Source organism: Lagenorhynchus albirostris, chromosome 1 (genome assembly GCF_949774975.1).
Source record: "Lagenorhynchus albirostris chromosome 1, mLagAlb1.1, whole genome shotgun sequence".
NCBI classification, from domain to species: Eukaryota; Metazoa; Chordata; class Mammalia; order Artiodactyla; family Delphinidae; genus Lagenorhynchus; species Lagenorhynchus albirostris.
The window spans coordinates 157,969,015-157,986,549 of NC_083095.1; the positions used below are offsets into that span (position 1 = coordinate 157,969,015).

General features: G+C 41.7%; 1 protein-coding gene and 1 non-coding gene across 5 annotated transcripts in view; one reads left to right on the forward strand and one right to left on the reverse strand.

The window, feature by feature from the left end:
• The window catches only part of ENTREP2 (endosomal transmembrane epsin interactor 2), a 364,437-nt gene that overhangs the window by 242,230 nt on the left and 104,672 nt on the right, over window positions 1-17,535 (forward strand). The window lies entirely within an intron of this gene.
• Window positions 14,546-14,619, reverse strand: TRNAW-CCA (transfer RNA tryptophan (anticodon CCA)). The gene has a single exon. It is a non-coding gene; the product is annotated as a tRNA-Trp (tRNA).

Sequence of the window (17,535 nt, forward strand, 5' to 3'; positions counted from 1 at the left end):
TAAACATGAGTCCACAGTGATTCCCCAACTCTAATCCATGACCACGGGGGTCATCTTAGTTTCCGCACCCCTCGCCTCCACCCCAGCAGTGAGAAGCCAGGCTCTCACCGCCCACCATCTGTTTACTGATTTGTCGGTTCCAGGACACATGTGCAGTGGTATCAGGACTGTGGACCATACCCCCTGGGAAGCAACTCTGTGAACTAGAACTCAGATGACATGCCGTTTCCTTTGCCTCTAGTTTTACAGACTTCACTCGTCTCTAGGGTTACTCAGGGCAGCTCCCCTCCCTCCCATCCCTTTCAGTGAGGTTGCTTCTTATTTTTATAAAACAGATTGTTTTGCCATATTCTGCGTTGCATCCTGGAATCCTCTTACTTCCTAAAAACTTTAAAAATTTTGCATACATTAAGGTCCGTGCTTTGTGCTGTACCGTTTAGTGGAGTGTGACAAACGTGTAGTGTCCTGTATCCACAATTACAGTATCCAGAGAATAGTTTCACCTTCCCTAAGAATCCCTCGTGCTCATTAACCTACTCAACACACTCCCACCCCCGCTCCCTGCAAACTCATGGTAATTACTCATTCTTTCACTGTTGCTAAAGTTCTCTGTCTTTTCCAGAATGTCATGTAATTGGAATCAGTGTCTTAGTCTGTTCAGGCTGCTCTCACAAAATACCACAGACCGGGTGGCTTATAAACAACAGAAATGTATTTCTCACACTCTGGAGGCTGAAAGTCAGAGATCCAGGATCCAGTGTGGTTGAGTGAAGGCTCTGCTTCAGGACACAGACTTCTTGTGTCCTAACGTGGCCAAAGGGTGAGGAGTCTCTCTGGAGCCTCTTTTATGAGGCTGACCCCGCTCATGAGGACTCCACCTCATAATTTAAGTACCTCCCAAAGGCCCCACCCACTAGTATCCTCACCTTTGGGAGTTAGGATGTCAACATATGAATTTGGGCAAGAGAAACATTCAGACCATAGTACACAGTATGTATTTTTTCATGCTTCTTTCACTTAACAATGTGCATTTAGGATTCATTCATATGTTTTGTGGCTTGATTGTTCGTTTTCCTGCCAAATAATGTTCCATTGTGTAGATGTGTCACAGTTTCTGTTTATCCATTCACCTATTGATAGATATCTTGGTTGCTTTCAGCTTTTAGCAATTATGAATAAAGCTGGCTTAAACATTCATGTGCAGACATTTTCAAATCAGTTGGGTAGATTCCTAGGAGTGTGGTTGCTGGATCATATTGTAAGACTTTGTCTAGTTTTGTAAGAAACATCGAAACTGTCTTCCCAAGTGGCTGTACCATTTGGCATCCCCACCAGCAACACATGAGAGTTCCTGTTGGTCTGCAGCAATTTGCACTGTCAGTTTTTGGATCTTAACCATTGTTATAGGTGTGCCGTGGTATCTTATGATTGTTTTAATTTGCAATTCCGTAATGACCAGTAATGTTTAGCATTATTTCATATGCTTACTTGTAAGCCTTCCATGTATCTTCTTTGATGATAGGTTTGTTCAGATTTTTGCTCATTTTTGAAATCGGGTTTTTTGTTTTCTTATTGTCGAGTTTTAAATTTCTTCATACATTTCAGATACAAGTCCTTTATGAGACGTGTTTGACACATATTTTCTTATAGTCTGTGGCTTGTCATTTTCCTTCTCTTAACAATATCGTCTTCAAGTCTCTGTTTTCCTATTTTCAATTTCATTGATTTATGCCCCAATTTTTATTGTTTCCTTTCTTCTGTTCGCTTTAGGCTTAAATTGCTCTTGTTTCTCCAGTTTCCTACGGTGCAAACTTAGATTATTGATACTTAGATCTTTCATCTTTTCTATTATATGCATTTAATGCTATAAATTCCCCATAAACACTGTTTTAGCTGCACATGACAAATTTTGACAAGCTGTATTTTCATTTTCATTTAGTTCAAAATATATTTTAATTTTAATTGAGACTTCTTTAAACCATATAATATTTAGAATTGTGTTCTTAAATATACAAATATTTGAGCATTTTCCAGCTGTTTTTCTGTTACTGATTTCTCATTTAATTCCACTATGATCCAAGATCATACTTTGATGATTTCTACACCTTTAAATGTGTCCATGTGTGTTCTTTAGCCCAGAATGTGGTCTGTCTCGGTGGATGTTCCATGTGAGCTTGAGAAGAACCTGGGTTCTACTGTTTTGGATGAAGTCGTCTGTAGATCAGTTAGGTCAAATAGACTGTTCGTGCTGTCCGGTTGAACTCTATCCTTACTGACTTTCTGCTGGCTTGGTTTGTCAGTTACTGAAAGAGGATGTTGAAGTCTTCAGCTATCATAGTTGGTTTGTGTATTTTTCCTCTCAATTCTATCAGGTTTTGCCTCGTTTATTCTGACCCTCTGTTGTTAGATGCAAACACACTAAAGACTGTGCTGTCTTCTTGGAGAATGACCTTTATATCATTAAGTAATGCTCCTCTTTTTCCCTGATAATCTTCCTTGTTCTGAAGTCTGTTTTGTCTGAAGCTAATTCTTGATCTTCCAGCTTTCATTTGATTACCATAGCATGATATAACTTTCTCCGTCCTGTTTCTTTTAATCTACCTGAGTCTCTATATTTAAAGTGGGTTTCTTGTAGACCACATATAGTTGACTCTGCTTTTGTATCCACTCTGACAGTCTCTGTCTTTTAATTGGGGTATTTGGGTCATTCTCATTTAAATGTGATTATTGATATAGTTGAATTGACACAGTTAGATACATATCTAACTAACATGATCCATATCTACCATGTTTGTAACATTTTTCTATTATTTTCATTTATTCTTTTTTTTTTCCCGTATCTTTTCCTGCCTTCTCTGGTTTTAACTGAGCATGATTCCATTTTATCTCCTCTTTTAGCATAAGAATTATACTTCTCTTACAGGTTTTTTCAGTGGTTGCTCTAGAGTTTCCAATATACATTTTATTTTTTAATTTTTTTGTTATTTTTTAAAATTGGCGTATAGTTGATTAGAGTTTCCAACATGCATTTTAAACTGATCTGTATTCACCTTCAAATAACATTATACTGATTCACACCTACTACAGGGGCCTTATAACAGTGTTGCCAATTTCTTTTCTCCCTTGTGACACTGCTATCAATCATTGCATTTATACATAAGCTATAATCACCCAACACATTGTTACTGTTATTTAAAGAGAGAGTTATCCTTTTGGTGAATTAAACATATGAAAAGTAAAAGAATTTATTTTGCTTTCCCTTATTTCTCCTTCAGTGCTCTTCCTTTCTTCATGTAAATCTGAGTTTCTGACCTATTTCATTTTCCTTCTCCCCAAAGAATTTCTTTTAACATTTTTTTCAGGTCGGGTCTGCTGGAGATAAATCCCCTCCATTTTTATTTCTTGGAGAAACAAACACCAAAAAAGCCTTTACTTCACGTTTTTTTAAAATAAATTTATTTATTTATTTTTGGCTGTGTTGGGTCTTCGTTGCTGCACGCGGGCTTTCTCTAGTTGCGGCGAGCAGGGGCCACTCTTCCTGTACTGTGCAGGCTTCTCATTGCGGTGGCTTCTCTTGTTGTGGAGCGTGGGCTCTAGGCGTGCAGGCTTCAGTAGTTGTAGTATGCGAGCTCAGTAGCTGTGGCTCGTGGGCTCTAGAGCGCAGGCTCAGTAGTTGTGGCGCACGGGCTTAGTTGCTCGGCGGCATGTGGGATCTTCCCGGACCAGGGCTTGAACCCGTGTCTCCTGCATTGGCAGGTGGATTCTTAACCACTGCGCCACCAGGGAAGTCTTCTCCTTCACTTTTGAAGGATAATTTTGCCAGATACAGAATTCTAGGTTGGTGGGATTTTTCTTTTACCCCTTTAAATGGTCACTCCATCTCTTCCTACTTGCTTTCCTGACAAAAAGTCCACTGTAATTCTTACCTTTGTTGCTCTACAAGGCAGGTGTAATTTTTTTATCTGGCTTCTTGCGAGATTTGTTCCTGGTTTTTGGTTTTCTGCAGTTTGAATATGATATATCTAAGTGCAGATTTGGGGGTACTTTTCCTGCTCTGTGTTCTCTCAGCTTTCTTGATTTGTGGTTTGAGGTCTGTCATTAAATTTGAAAGTTCTCAGTCATTATCACTTTAGATATTTCTTCTGTTCCATTCCATTCTCTCTTCTCCTTTTGGTGTGATGTATATATTACACCTTTCTAATTGTCCCACAGGTCTTGGATCTTCTGTTTTCTGTTTTTCTTTCTTCTTCTTTTTTTTTTTTTTTTGCATTTCAGTTTGGGACGTTGCTATTGATCTGTCTTCAAGCTCACTAATTCCTTCCTTGCTGTGTCCAGACTATTAATGAGCCCATCAAAAACATGCTTCATTTCTGTTAGTGTTTTTGATTTTTAGTATTTCCTTGGATTCCTTCTCAGAGTTTCCATCCTCTTCTTACATTACCCATCTGTTCTTGCTTGTTGTTCACTTTTCCCATCACAGCCCTTAGCATATGAATCATAGTTATTTTAAATATCCCATCTAATAATTCCAAAATCACTTCCATTTCTGAATCTGGTTCTGTTGTTTGCTCTGTCTCTTTAGACTTTTTTCTTGCCGTGTAATTTTCTGTTGAAAAACTAACATAGTGTATTGGGTAATAAGAGCTGAGGTCAGTAGGCCGTAAATGTGAGATTTTATGTTTACAGGGCTGGGATTTGGTTTCTGTTTGATGTTTGTTCTTGCTGGAGGTGCCAGAGGCTTCAGAGTCATCTGTTTCCCTTGGGCTTGGACTTCCCTAAGGACCGCTCCTTGTGTCTTGCAAGCTCTTTCAGCTAAAATCCACCGTAAGTGTACTGGAGCCATGTTAATGTCGTGGGGAGGTTTGTGGGGCTGGGGGAAGGCATTCTGTGATTTCAGGCTCCTATGGGCCGTGGCCCTGTGCTTTCATACATGTGTCTTAGCCTTTTAATCCTCTCCTTAGGTATAACAGGAAGGCCAGAGGGGCACGGGGTCAGGAAGTGCCCTTCCCATGCTCCCCTGTCAAATGCATGGCAGGAATTAGTTTGGATAGCTGGGAATTCAGAAAGTTTTTCAACAGTTGGTGATCTTGTAATTCACTCAACCTAAATATCCTTGTCTTACTGCACAGGAGACTAGAGCTGTCTGAGCTTCTTGTTTAAAAAAACTAGTTAGTGCTTTGAAGGAGGGTTTGGCCCAGATTTTCTACTAGTCTCTCTCCAAGGAGAAACCTGAGGGTTGAAACAGCTTGGGAGACCTGTGCAGTATAATAAATATATGCATTTGTTCTTTGTTCACTGTGCCTGGCACTGAGTAAAACCTTTCCAGTCTCCTGAGTGATGAGTGACTTCTGTCTGCTAATGAGATGACTCTTGGCTGGGGTCCTCTAAACAGCTTCAGGATGGGGGCTGTCCGAGAAAGACCAAGCTATTATTAGAGGATTGGAACTTTCAGCCCCAGACCCCAGCCTCCTGGGACAGCAGAGGGGTTGGAGATTGAGTTCAGTCACCAGTGGCCAGTGATTTAATCAATCATGCCTCCATTAAAAATACCTAAATAATGGGGTTGGTCAACACGTGGCAGTGTTGGGAGGGTGGCGCACCCACAGAGGGCATGGAAGCTCTGTGCCACCCACCAAGGCCCTCCACACCTTGTCACGTGTTTCTTCCATTTCACTGTTCTGAGTTGTATCCTTTATAATAAAGCAGTAGGCATTGTTTTCCTGGTTTTGTGAGCCATTCTAGCAAATTACTGAACCTCAGCAGGGGTTATGGGAACCCCTGATTTGGAGCCAGAAGTACAGGTGGCCCCAGGTCTCAGGACTAACTTCCGAGGTGGAGGCAGTGGTGTGGGGCTGAGCCCTGAACCCTGGAGCTTGCACGAACTCTGGTTCGTTAGTGTCAGAATTGACTGGAATTGTTGGACACCCAGTTGGCGTCTGAGAGTTGGAGAACTGGTTGCGGGTGTGGAAAACCCCCACACAACCTCCTCTTTCCATTCATGTGAAAGGAAAAGCAAGGAGGCTGCTGTTACTGTTTTCAGATATGTTCAGTGACCATGGGAGCAATGAGAAGCTTTCTTGTTACTGAATAAGGTCCAGCTGCTCACCACTCAAAAGTCAATACTCAAGAGGGGCGGGTGTTGGTAGAACGGAAAGTTGTCTTTAATCAGAATGCTGGCAATCTGGGGAGATGGTGGACTCAGTGTCCCCCAAAACCACCTCCGAAGATTCTGCTCGGCCATGAAAGTTTTAAAGGGAAAAAAGGAAGTAATCTCAGTTAATCGTAGACATGGGGGGTGGTGTCAGACCCATCACCCTCCCCACCGTGTGCAGGCTTGTCAATCCTCGTGATGCTATCCTGTTCACACAGTTTGTTCTGTTCACGTGATTACTGAAGGGGAAGCTAGGGAAGAGATCTGGTCATCGGTTAATTACTTATTCTTCATTTCTACGTCTTTGATCTACGGGAAGAACCGACAGGTTACCAAGATTTGAAAGGTGTGCTTGGGCCGGAGATGAGTAGAGCCTGGGGGTGCCTGGTTTAAGGCTGGTGACAAGACAAAGGGGCCTCCTGCAGAGAGCTCTTTCTTGCCCAAAGCTGCTTACACTCTAGCACCTTCCTGCAGGATTCTCCCTCAGTTTGAGGATGCAGCTCGAATGTAGAAGTGAGGAATAATTATTTTTCATAGCTTTAACAAAAAATAGAATAGGTATTTTAGGGGGCATATGGTTAAATTTTAGGTTTTAATTTTACCTGTGATTCTTAGCAAATTGGCTTCTCTTGGTATCAGTTTTGCAGAGGGAAGGGCTGTGTGACAGTAGAGGTGTGGAGCGAGCATCCAGACACTGGTTTCCCCCTAATCTTTGCTGGTTTGCATCTCTCACACTGAGCCAACTGACAGGAAGGCATCATTACTCCAAGTGTGTGGAGAACTTGCCATCAATGTGTGAACAGCTGTCTGGAAACTATGAAAATCTACACCTGAAATCAGGAGTTATGTGCTAACTGTGAGAGCCAGGTTTGGGTGGGCGATTGATAAACCCAGCGAGAGCCTGTTTTCAAAAGAAGGCAGCTGGGAGGTGAGTTCACATGACTTTAAAATTACTTGCCCTCCCACGGTGAAAAAGCCACACCCACAGCAGCATCACAGGAGGACGCCTGGCCTGGTCCCCTTTATTCACCAGACATCAACCTCGGGTCTTTTCTGTGGATCAGGCTGGACTCCTCCTTCTCGCCATCCCATACCTGTCACAGGTGTGGCAGTTCTGGGCTTTGCTGCTATGACACCTGCTGCCTCCTTGAGTGGTTGCCCTCGAAAGCAGGAAAGGAAATTTTGCATGAATCTGTAGCATCTCCCATTGCTTTATGGTCGAACCCCATGTTTTCTGCATTAAAAGAGAAACATGATTGGAATGATATAATATTGAATTTTCCTCTGGTATGTGTAATACCCTTGAGTGTTTTAACAAGCCAGCAGTTATGATAATTTTAATGGGAGATTCGTGTTCCGTTTTGCATAAGTGATGAGTTTAAATTTGATTGAGTCTTTGAATGTAAACCCCAAGAGTGTACAGATCTAGTTCCTTAATGCTTTGAGGTCTGTCCCTGACTATTTTTATTAAAATATTTCTTCATTTTAAATTATTCTGTTTACCCGGGTATTTTAAAAGGAAGAATCTTTTGTCTGTGGCTTGATAATTAACCTAATCTGATTACTGTGGTTTTTTATGAAACAATAGGGCAGAATATGTCAGCAAAGTTTTAGGCACATCAGACTTAGCATAGCATCTGTGGTCCCACAAATTTAATATTATTTATGGTAATAGCTATATGTAGTTCTATGGATGTTACTCAGAATTAGTGCATTGCATCTGGTATTTGAGTTTGGCAATAATTGAGAGATACATTTGGGCATCAATTTAGTCCTATTATAGCATTGCTATTTTGTGTAATTATGAAACCGAAATGCTCAATTCTTTATTTCCCCTTGAAAGCATCATTTGCAATCTTACTTTGGTTTTGTGTTAAGTAAAATGTTCTTAGTAATTTGGCAGAATTATACTTACGTATTTATTTGTTTTTTGTTCATATAAATATAAAAAATAACTAGCCTTAGTTCAGTTCTTCTCCATGATGGGCCTTGGTTATGTTGTTAATTTGCCTTCTGACTTCAATTTAAGGGCCCTCTTTTAAAAATGAAGGAACTGTGGTTCCCAAAACATAGGCCATTGTAAAAACTTGGCTACATGACTAACTAGCAGAACTGAGATCTGAACCTTCATTTTTCATGTTTTTTAAAAAATGTTTAATTGTGGATAATTATGCACAGACACAGGCATAATTAATAATATGCACAAACATATGCATGGGTGAAGAATATAATATGCATTGAACCTTTGTGCACCCATCACTCAGCTACAACAACTCCTGGCCATTCTTTCCCCACTATCCCCTACCATTTCTCCCTTGGATTATTCAAGCAATCCTGAGCATCATATTATTTCATTCAAAACACTGAAGTATGTATGTATCTCTGAAAGAAAATTAAATAGCCGCAATGCCCATAACACACCCAATAAATACCAGTGATTTGTTTTATCATAAACTATGCAATGTTCCGATTTCTCTAACTGTATCTGTCCGTGTCCCTCTGTCTTTTTGTATTTGGTTGTTATGTCACTTAAATCTCTCTCTCTTATCTTTTCTTGCTGGACCAGATGGGCTGTAGCACCCACATATCCCTTGATTATCTCTCAGGATGTACACTCCTAGAGAGATACAGTGAAATTACTTATTTTACGGTCTTTTTAAAACCATTCTCTGTAGTTAAGCTGCCAACCCAGTATACTGGTTTGTTTCATTTTGTTCTGATTTTAGAGATGTTTTGATTGAATTTCATTTTATGATTTACTGTTACAGAGTCAAATCTGTACAACAAAGGATTTTTGGAGGATTCTAGTTGTCATCGCTGTCCCGTTTATTCTGTTTCTATGTCTCCATGCCCCTGCCCCCCGCCACTGCCACCCTCACCCCCACCCCAGAGCAACCACTCGTAGGTTTTGGCTTTATGCTTCCGCTTTTTTGTTGTTTTTTTAAATATTTATTTATTTATGTTATTTATTTGGTTGCACTGGGTCTTAGTTGGAGCAAGTGGGCTTCTTAGTTGCAGCAAGTGGGCTCCTTAGTTGCGGCTTCGTGGGCTCCTTTAGTTGTGGCTCGCCGGCTCCTTAATTGTGGCATGTGAACTCTTAGTTGCAGCATGCATGTGGGATCTAGTTTCCTGACCAGGGATTGAACTGGGCCCCCTGCATTGGGAACTCAGAGTCTTAACCATTGCAGCACCAGGGAAGTCCCTATGCTTTCATTTAAAAATGATAAGCGAGTATGTGCACTCTCCGCACACTGCCTGTATATGTGCGTGCTACACGCACTGTCCTACTGTCCTGGTCCTCGGTTTGTAACTTAAGGTATATCCTGGGGGTTGGTCTCTGTACAGAGATATTTCCTATCCTTCTTACAGCTGCATTGTCCTCTTTATACGGAGGGCTGTTATGCTTTTGTCTGTGATGCAAGTTATACCCTACTCCCTAATGTATCATTTGTCTTTTTTATTTACTTCTGGTGGGGTTTTGACATGTAAAGATTTTTATTTTATGTAGTTAAATGTATCAGTCTTTTCTCTATTGCTTTGGAGTGTGAGTAATAGTGCAGTTTCTCAATTTGTAGGTCATAGAGGGAAGAACTCTTTGTTCTCTTCTAATATTAAATGGGATCTCTCCCTCTCTCAAGTTTCTGATCTATTTGGAATTAATCCTGATATAATTTGTGCAAAACAGATGTATATTTTTCTTTTTCTATGTGGCTACCTGGTTATATCAATACCACTTATTAAAAAGTCCGTTTTTCCCCCAGTGACTTTTTTTAAACAATTCTTTTTATTTTTAAAAAATATTTATTTATTTATTTTTGGCTGTGCTGGGTCTGCGTTGCTGCTCATGGGCTTTCTCTAATTGGGGCGAACAGGGTCTACTCTTCTTGCGGTGTGCGGGCTTCTCATTGTGGTGGCTTCTCTTGTTGGGGAGCCTGGGCTCTAGGCACGCGGGCTTCAGTAGTTGTGGCACTTAGGCTTAGTAGTTGTGGCGCACAGGCTTAGTTGCTCTGCGGCATGTGGGATCTTCCCAGACCCAGGCTCAAACCTGTGTCCCCTGCATTGGCAGGCGGATTCTTAACCACTGAGCCACCAGCGAAGTCCTCCCCCAGTGATTTTAAATGGCAACTTTATCATATACTAGATTTCCATAGACAAAGGGTCTATTTCTGGATATTTAGATTCTCTTCCATTGGTCTGTGAATCCATACACCATCACTATGCTGTTTTGATAATAGAGGTTTTATAATACACTATAGTATCTGGTATGGTTAGCCTTCCTTGTTCTGCTTTGCTAAGGTTTCATTAGCAATTCTGGCTTGGTTGTTCTGCTAAATGAACTGTATAATCAATTTGCCTGGCTTTAGGAAACAATGATGTGATTTTTAAATTGATACGATATTGAATTTGTAGATTAACTTTGAGAGAATCGACATCTATGTGATGTTGAATCTTCTTGTGCAGGAACATGGCATATCTTTCCACTTATTCAAACTTCCTTTTTCTTCCTGAGTGTTTCACAGTTTTGTTTATACAGGCTTTAGACATTTCTTGTCAAGTCTCCAGTGATAGTACTTATTTACCTATTTTGCTATTGTGAATATGGTCTTCAGCTATGTGTTCCAGCTGCTGTCTTTGGTGTGAATGAACATTATTGATTTTGTGTATTTATTTTACAACCTGTTTTTTAAAACTAAGTTTTCTTCCTGTTCTGTGTGTGTGTGTGTGTGTGTGTGCGCGCTTGTTTGGCACAAGGACTCGTGACTTCCCACATGTATAAGCACATGAGCTACAAATAAGGGTAATTTAACCTCTTCTTTCTCAATCTTTATGCCTTCAGTTTATTTCTCTTGTCTAAATAATGGGTGAATCCCTCGAACTCGGTGCTGAAGAGTCATGGACATGGAGGGTGCCTTTGTCTTGCTGCAGACTTGAGCAGAAAAGCCTCACGTTCTCCTGTGTTCATTAAGATGCTGGTTTTCGAGCTGAGGTTTATGTTGTAAATGTACATATATCTTCTATCATGTTGGGATAGACTCATCCTTTCCCTCAATTCCTATTTTATTGAGTGTTTTTCATATGAACAGATGCCGAATCGCATACCTTTTCTGCATCCCTGAGATGCTCGTGTTATTTTTCTCCTCAGCTCTACGCACGTGATGGACTGTATTTCCTAATGTTAAATCGCGCTTGCATTTCCAGAATGAATTGCGTTTGGATTAGCCTCTGTCTTCCCGAATCTGCCAGCTTCCCTGATCTTACCTGCAGCTGGGCGAGCTCTTCGTCTGGCTCACAGCTTTACAGTGTTCAACAGATATGTTTATCGAAGGAACGTTGAGTGGATTGTCTTCCTTTTACATTAATGATGACATTAAAAAATATTAAACCCATGCACATTTCTAATAAACTAATAAGCACAACAGAAAATGACAACAGCAAAAGCAATAGAGTTGTATTGATACCACCCAGAAATGGTCAGTCTTTCCTATTCAGTGTCTATAAATTGAGAAATCCCTGGATGCATATGCTGGTAAAAGACAGAAGCTACTAGGGAATGACACTGTCTAGGTTTTAAACAGTTGTTTTTATTTGAAATTAACAGAAGCAGCACTGATGTGAGACCAAAGTTACTTCTAAACTTGAGGTTGGTTCTCCTTCCCAAGAAGACACGCTAGTTTCTAGAGCGAAGGGAGAACACTGCCAGTGCCCCCCAGACCCTGTTCGTTGTTTTATCACCTCTCTCTTTCTTCCTCCACACAGTTAAGGTGGCGATCTCACACTTTACCCCCGGTGTTACTGAGATTGTCACTCACATCTGCTCGGTTCCTCACTTTCCAAGTTGTTTATTAGCTGTGTGATGACGGTGCAGGTCTAATTCTCACCCTGTAATTGGCTTCCTCAGTACTGACTCTTGTCTCCCCGTGTATCAGCTCCAGTCCTCCCGGTGTTGGATTGATGTTCTGATTAGGATCTGGGGTTCCGTGTGGTGCTCTGGGAGCTTACGTTTCTTGGTGTCTGTTTTCTGGTCAGTTGTCAGGCTGTTTCGCAGTTTTTCTGGTCCTGTGTGTTTACCTGTGCTGTCGCGGGAGCGTATCTGTTGCAGGCGCACCTGGCAGCACTCTGTCACAATGCTCTGGCCTGTGCTCCTGGGCTCCTGCATGCTGACAAGTTTGTGGCCCTCCACCAGCCTGGTTTCTACCCCCAGGAGAGGGTGGGGAGACCAAAACACCGAGGCCGCCGCTGCGAAGGCCCCGGGGTCTTATTTTCCTCCCAGAAACTCAAGCACTGTCCCCTTGGCCAAGCCGGGCAGGTCCCACCCCACAAGCACTGGCCCGGCCCTCCATCCTGGCCCTTCTTCCTTTGTGGAGCTCATACATGCACGATATGAGCCTCTATTCCAAAGGGATTTCCCTAGAGTGACTTGCAGGTGAGAATTCTCAGGACGCTGCCAGCTTGCCTTCTGTCTCACGGCTACCTTGGAAGATGAGGGCAGGGCAGGAGTCAGGAGCCTTTGGGACCTCCTGTTTTGCCATTTATTTCTGTCCCCAAGGCCCCTCTCAGTTCAGAGAGAACGCTGTGCCTCTGTCTTCCTTTTTTGGTTGATCTCTTGAGCCGTCTGCCCTGTAGGTTTCACGAGGAGCTGGGGCTTGTGGGCCTGCATTCCACGGAGCAGACCTGGGAGGGAACCCGAGCGGGGTCGGGGGGGCCTTGCACCTCGGTCACCGGCAGAGGCCAGGTGGACATCCACAGAGGACCACCTGTACCAGGCTATACAGAGGGCTCAATGGGTACCATTTTAAACTCTTCACGTTATCCTGTGTGATAGGCATTCCTATCAAACAGCTTTTATTGGTGAGTCAACTGAGGCACAGAGGTTTGGACCCAGAGAGTCCTGGTCTGGAGCCTGTGCTCTTTGTGTGATGCTACCTATGTGAGGAAGGGCGGGAGGGGACCTCGGGCCGTGGCGGCAATTACCGTGACGGTGTTGACAGTCCCACAACATGTGAGCAGGCTTTGGGAGACAAGAGCTGAAGACATTCTTTAAAGAAATTACTCTGGGAACCAGGCTCGAATCCATGACTACTCTCCGAGTGCATTTTCTGCTATTGTAACACTGTCAATCATTCTAGAAATCGCTTCCTACTCTGTGCCAGGAACTGCCCCAGGCGCTTTATGTTTGTGTCTTTCACCTTCCCACTGACCCCAGGAAAGCTCTGATCCCCATGTTATTGAAGAGGACACGGGGTCAGAGAGAAAGGAGGTGATCCCACTGGGTCAGCCAGTGGGCGAGGGGTGACAGCTGGGCCCCAGACCATGCTTTCTGAGTGACACTGACCTGCCTGAGGTAATGTCACTGAGCTTTTGAGGCTGAGACTTGAAGAGTTCTCTGCTTTGTCTGTGACCAGCCTTTACCAGGAGTGAGTTTAGAAAAAGTGTCAAAACAAGTCACCCCATGTTTAAACAAGCATCAGAGGGTCCAAATTTTTGTTCGGGGTGGTGGTGGTAATTGTTGAGCTTACAGTGTATATAAAAGAAGTGATCTGTAGACAGGGATCTTGGGGAAAGAAACCTACATAATTTTCAACTGTTTGTCTCCCAGAAAAGTCACAGAAATATGTAAAAACATTATCACTCATTAGTTGACATTTAACCAAACGTATTATTCTAAAATAGGATAAATAAAAACTCCTTAGTAGATGTCTTGGTCAGCTGGGGCGACCATGGCAAAACACCACACACGGGGTGGCTTAACAACAGATGTGGATTGTCTCAAAGTTCTGGTCAGGTTCTGGTGAGAGCCCGCTTCCTGACTTGCTGCTTTCTGGCCGAGTCACCACATGGACTGTCCTTGGGTGCCCGTGGAGAGGCCATACTCTCTTGCTTTTCCCCTCTGTGTAAAGGCCACAAATCCTACCAGGTTAGGACCTCACCCTATGACTCATCTACCCTTAATTTACCTCCTGAAAGCCCTATCTTCAGATGCAGTCACATTGGGGGTTAGAACTTCAACATAAAAATTTTGGGAGGACACAGTTCAGTCTATAGCAATAGGGAAGTTGTTTTCTCCCTGAATATGATTTCTTCCTTTTATGTTTTTTTGCTATATTTATATTTCAACCAAAGCTGGATTATAAACACCAGTGGGAAGAATCTGTGTCTAAATGTCTCATCTACAAACCACCCAGCTTATTAATATTAATTTTTCACTGTCAAGTGATATTTATGATAAAGGTAATGGGAGTGATCAGTATGTTCAGATTATTTAAATATTCAAGTATTTTATTTGACTTGTTTTTATAAGTATTTTCTTTTTAAAAAAAATTTTATGTATTTATTTAAGTATTTATTTATTTAGGCTGCACCAGGTCTTAGTTGTAGCATGCGTGTGAGATTTAATTCCCCGACCAGGGATCGAACCTGGGCCCCCCTGCATTGGGAGCATGGAGTCTTACCCACTGGACCACCGGGGAAGTCCCTTGACTTTTATTTTATTCAACTTTGAGTATTTTTATATGTTAGCTGAAAATCATATATTATTAATTTTTACAAGGTGGCTGTTCAAATTTTCATTCTATCTGAGCAAGTAATCATCCTATATTTTTTGTATAAAAGAAAGGATAGGGTACCCTGTATGGCTTTAGGAGAGAGATACATTTGAAATTTAATGTTCTCATTTAGTTACAGAAAGCTAGAGAGAACTACTACTTTAAACAGCTGGGTTCTTGGCAAATGAACTTAAAAAAGAATATTTGCCAATTTCTTTTCTGTCGGTCTCAGGTCCTTTGATAGAACTTCCTCTTGGGAAAAAAATATCAGACAAGTATTAAAAATTGGCTTAGTGTGATCAGAAAGAAAAGTCTATCTTTTTAAAAATGTGCTGAATTCTAAAAGTTAATTAAGAAGACATTGTCACATGGTCTTCTACACTGGTTATATTTAGCTTTTCCCTTGAAATAAGATACCTCTTTCTTCTCGGTAAATGTGACTATCTTGGTGTCTTAAGTCTTCCAGCCATACAGGATCACCATTTCCTTTAATATTCAAGTGAGCAAGCTCATGCCCTAAGCCCCTGTATTTGGAAAGCACCACGTGCTCTGTCCCCAGCTTCCATCACCAAGGATTGCTGTAGTCCTGGAGATTTTCCGGGTCACCCCGACTCCAGTTTACTCCCTCCACTGAATGTGTAGGCTCCCTGAGCACTGGGCCTCCCACGATTGGCCTGTACCCACCCCACTTGCCCCAGGCTGGGTACCACTTCCCATCCCAAAGCATCACTGGCTCTGGTTGTGACAGCAGCCCACAGCGTACCTGCCACACTGCCTGGCAGTCCTGACACTTGTTCCTGGGCCCCGTGATCATCACATTGCAATGGTCAAGTCTTTGACCCCACTGCTAATCCTTGGAAACAAATGATCTGTTCTCCATTCTTGTAGTTTTTCCTCTTCCAGAAGGTCATCTACATGGACTCATGCAAAACGTACTCTCTTGAGACTGGCTTCATGAGTTTAGCATGATGCATTTGACTCAGTAATTGACTCAGCCACAATTACCTATAAGTAATTGTGTTCCTTTTTATTGCTGGGTGCTATTCATTTGTATGGATGTAACACAGCTGCTTTATCTCTTAACCCATTAAAATACTGCTTTATTTCCACTTTTGGTGATTATGAATAAAGCTCCTATAGACACTTGTGTGTATGTTTTTGTATGGATGTAAATTTTTATTTTTTTCAGTGAAATACCTTGGAGTAGGGTTGCTGGGTCAGATGTAAATGTAACTTTAACTTTGTAAGATGTTGCCAAACTGTTTATCTGAGTGATGTTTACATCCCACTAGCAGTTGTTCTGTATCCTCCCCAGCACTTGCTTAGTTTAGCTCAGTTTTGTTTGTTTTGCTGTCCTAATATGTTGGATGTGTAAATTTGTATGGAGAAAAAGACCCCAAATAGCCAAAGCGATCTTGAGAAAAAAAATGGAGCTGGAGGAATCAGGCTCCCTGACTTCAGACTATACTACAAAGCTACAGTAGTCAAGACAGTATGGAACTGGCACAAAAAGACACATAGATCAATGGAATAGGATGGAAAGCCCAGAGATAAACCCATGCACCTATGGTCAACTAATCTATGACAAAGGAGACAAGAATATACAATGGAGAAAAGAGAGTCTCATCATAAGTGGTGCTGGGAAAACTGGACAGCTACATGTGAAAGAATGAAATTAGAACACTCCCTAACACCATACACAAAAATAAACTAAATATGGACTAAAAGACCTAAATGTAAGACCGGACACTATAAAACTCTTAGAGGAAAACATAGGAAAAACACTCCTTGATGTAAATCACAGCAAGATCTTTTTTGATCCACCTTCTAGAGTAATGGAAATAAAAACAAACAAATGGTACCTAATGAAACTTAAAAGTTCTGCACAGCAAAAGAAACCATAAATAAGACGAAAAGGCAACCCTCAGAATGGGAGAAAATAATTGCAAACGAATCAATGGACAAAGGATTAATCTCCAAAATATGCAAACAGCTCATGCAGCTCAGTATAAAAAAACAAACAAACAACCCAATCAAAAAATGGACAGAAGACCTAAATAGACATTTCTCCAAAGAGGACATACAGATGGCCAAGAGGCACATGAAAAGATGCTTAACATCACTAATTACCAGAGAAATGCAAATCAGAACTACAATGAGGGGGCTTCCCTGGTGGCGCAGTGGTTAAGAATCCGCCTGCCAATGCAGGGGACACGGGTTTGAGCCCTGGTTCGGGAAGATCCCACATGCCGTGGAGCAACTAAGCCCGTGCACCACAACTAATGAGCCCACGTGCCACAACTACTGGAGCCCACATGCCTAGAGCCCGTGCTGTGCAACGAGAAGCCACCGCAGTGAGAAGCCTGCACACCACAATGAAGAGTGGCCTCCTCTCACCGCAACTAGAGAAAGCCCGCTCACCACATCGAAGACCCAATGTAGCCAAAAATAAGTAAATAAAATATATTTTTTTAAAAAAGAGGTAAATTCAGTTTCTTCTTTACAAGTAAGTTAATACAAAAGGAACACATTTGCTGAGCTCTGTGGAAGTAATGGCAGCAGACTGCAAATGGTATGAGTTAATGGAATGACTCACATTGGCTATTAGAGTTGCACAATTTAAAAATGTATATATTTATATAAAGTGCACGTCACAGATTATGAGGGATGATACCCTTGGGTTCTCTTTTCTTTCTCATTTCTTTCTCATTGAGTCCTAAGGCTGATATATTAAGACATTTAAGAGATTCACATGATTGCAATTCTTGATCAGGGATGCCCAAAATTAAACGGTAATCTCTTGAGAGAGCACGTTTCTCTGTTGGTAGCGTTGTCTTAGCC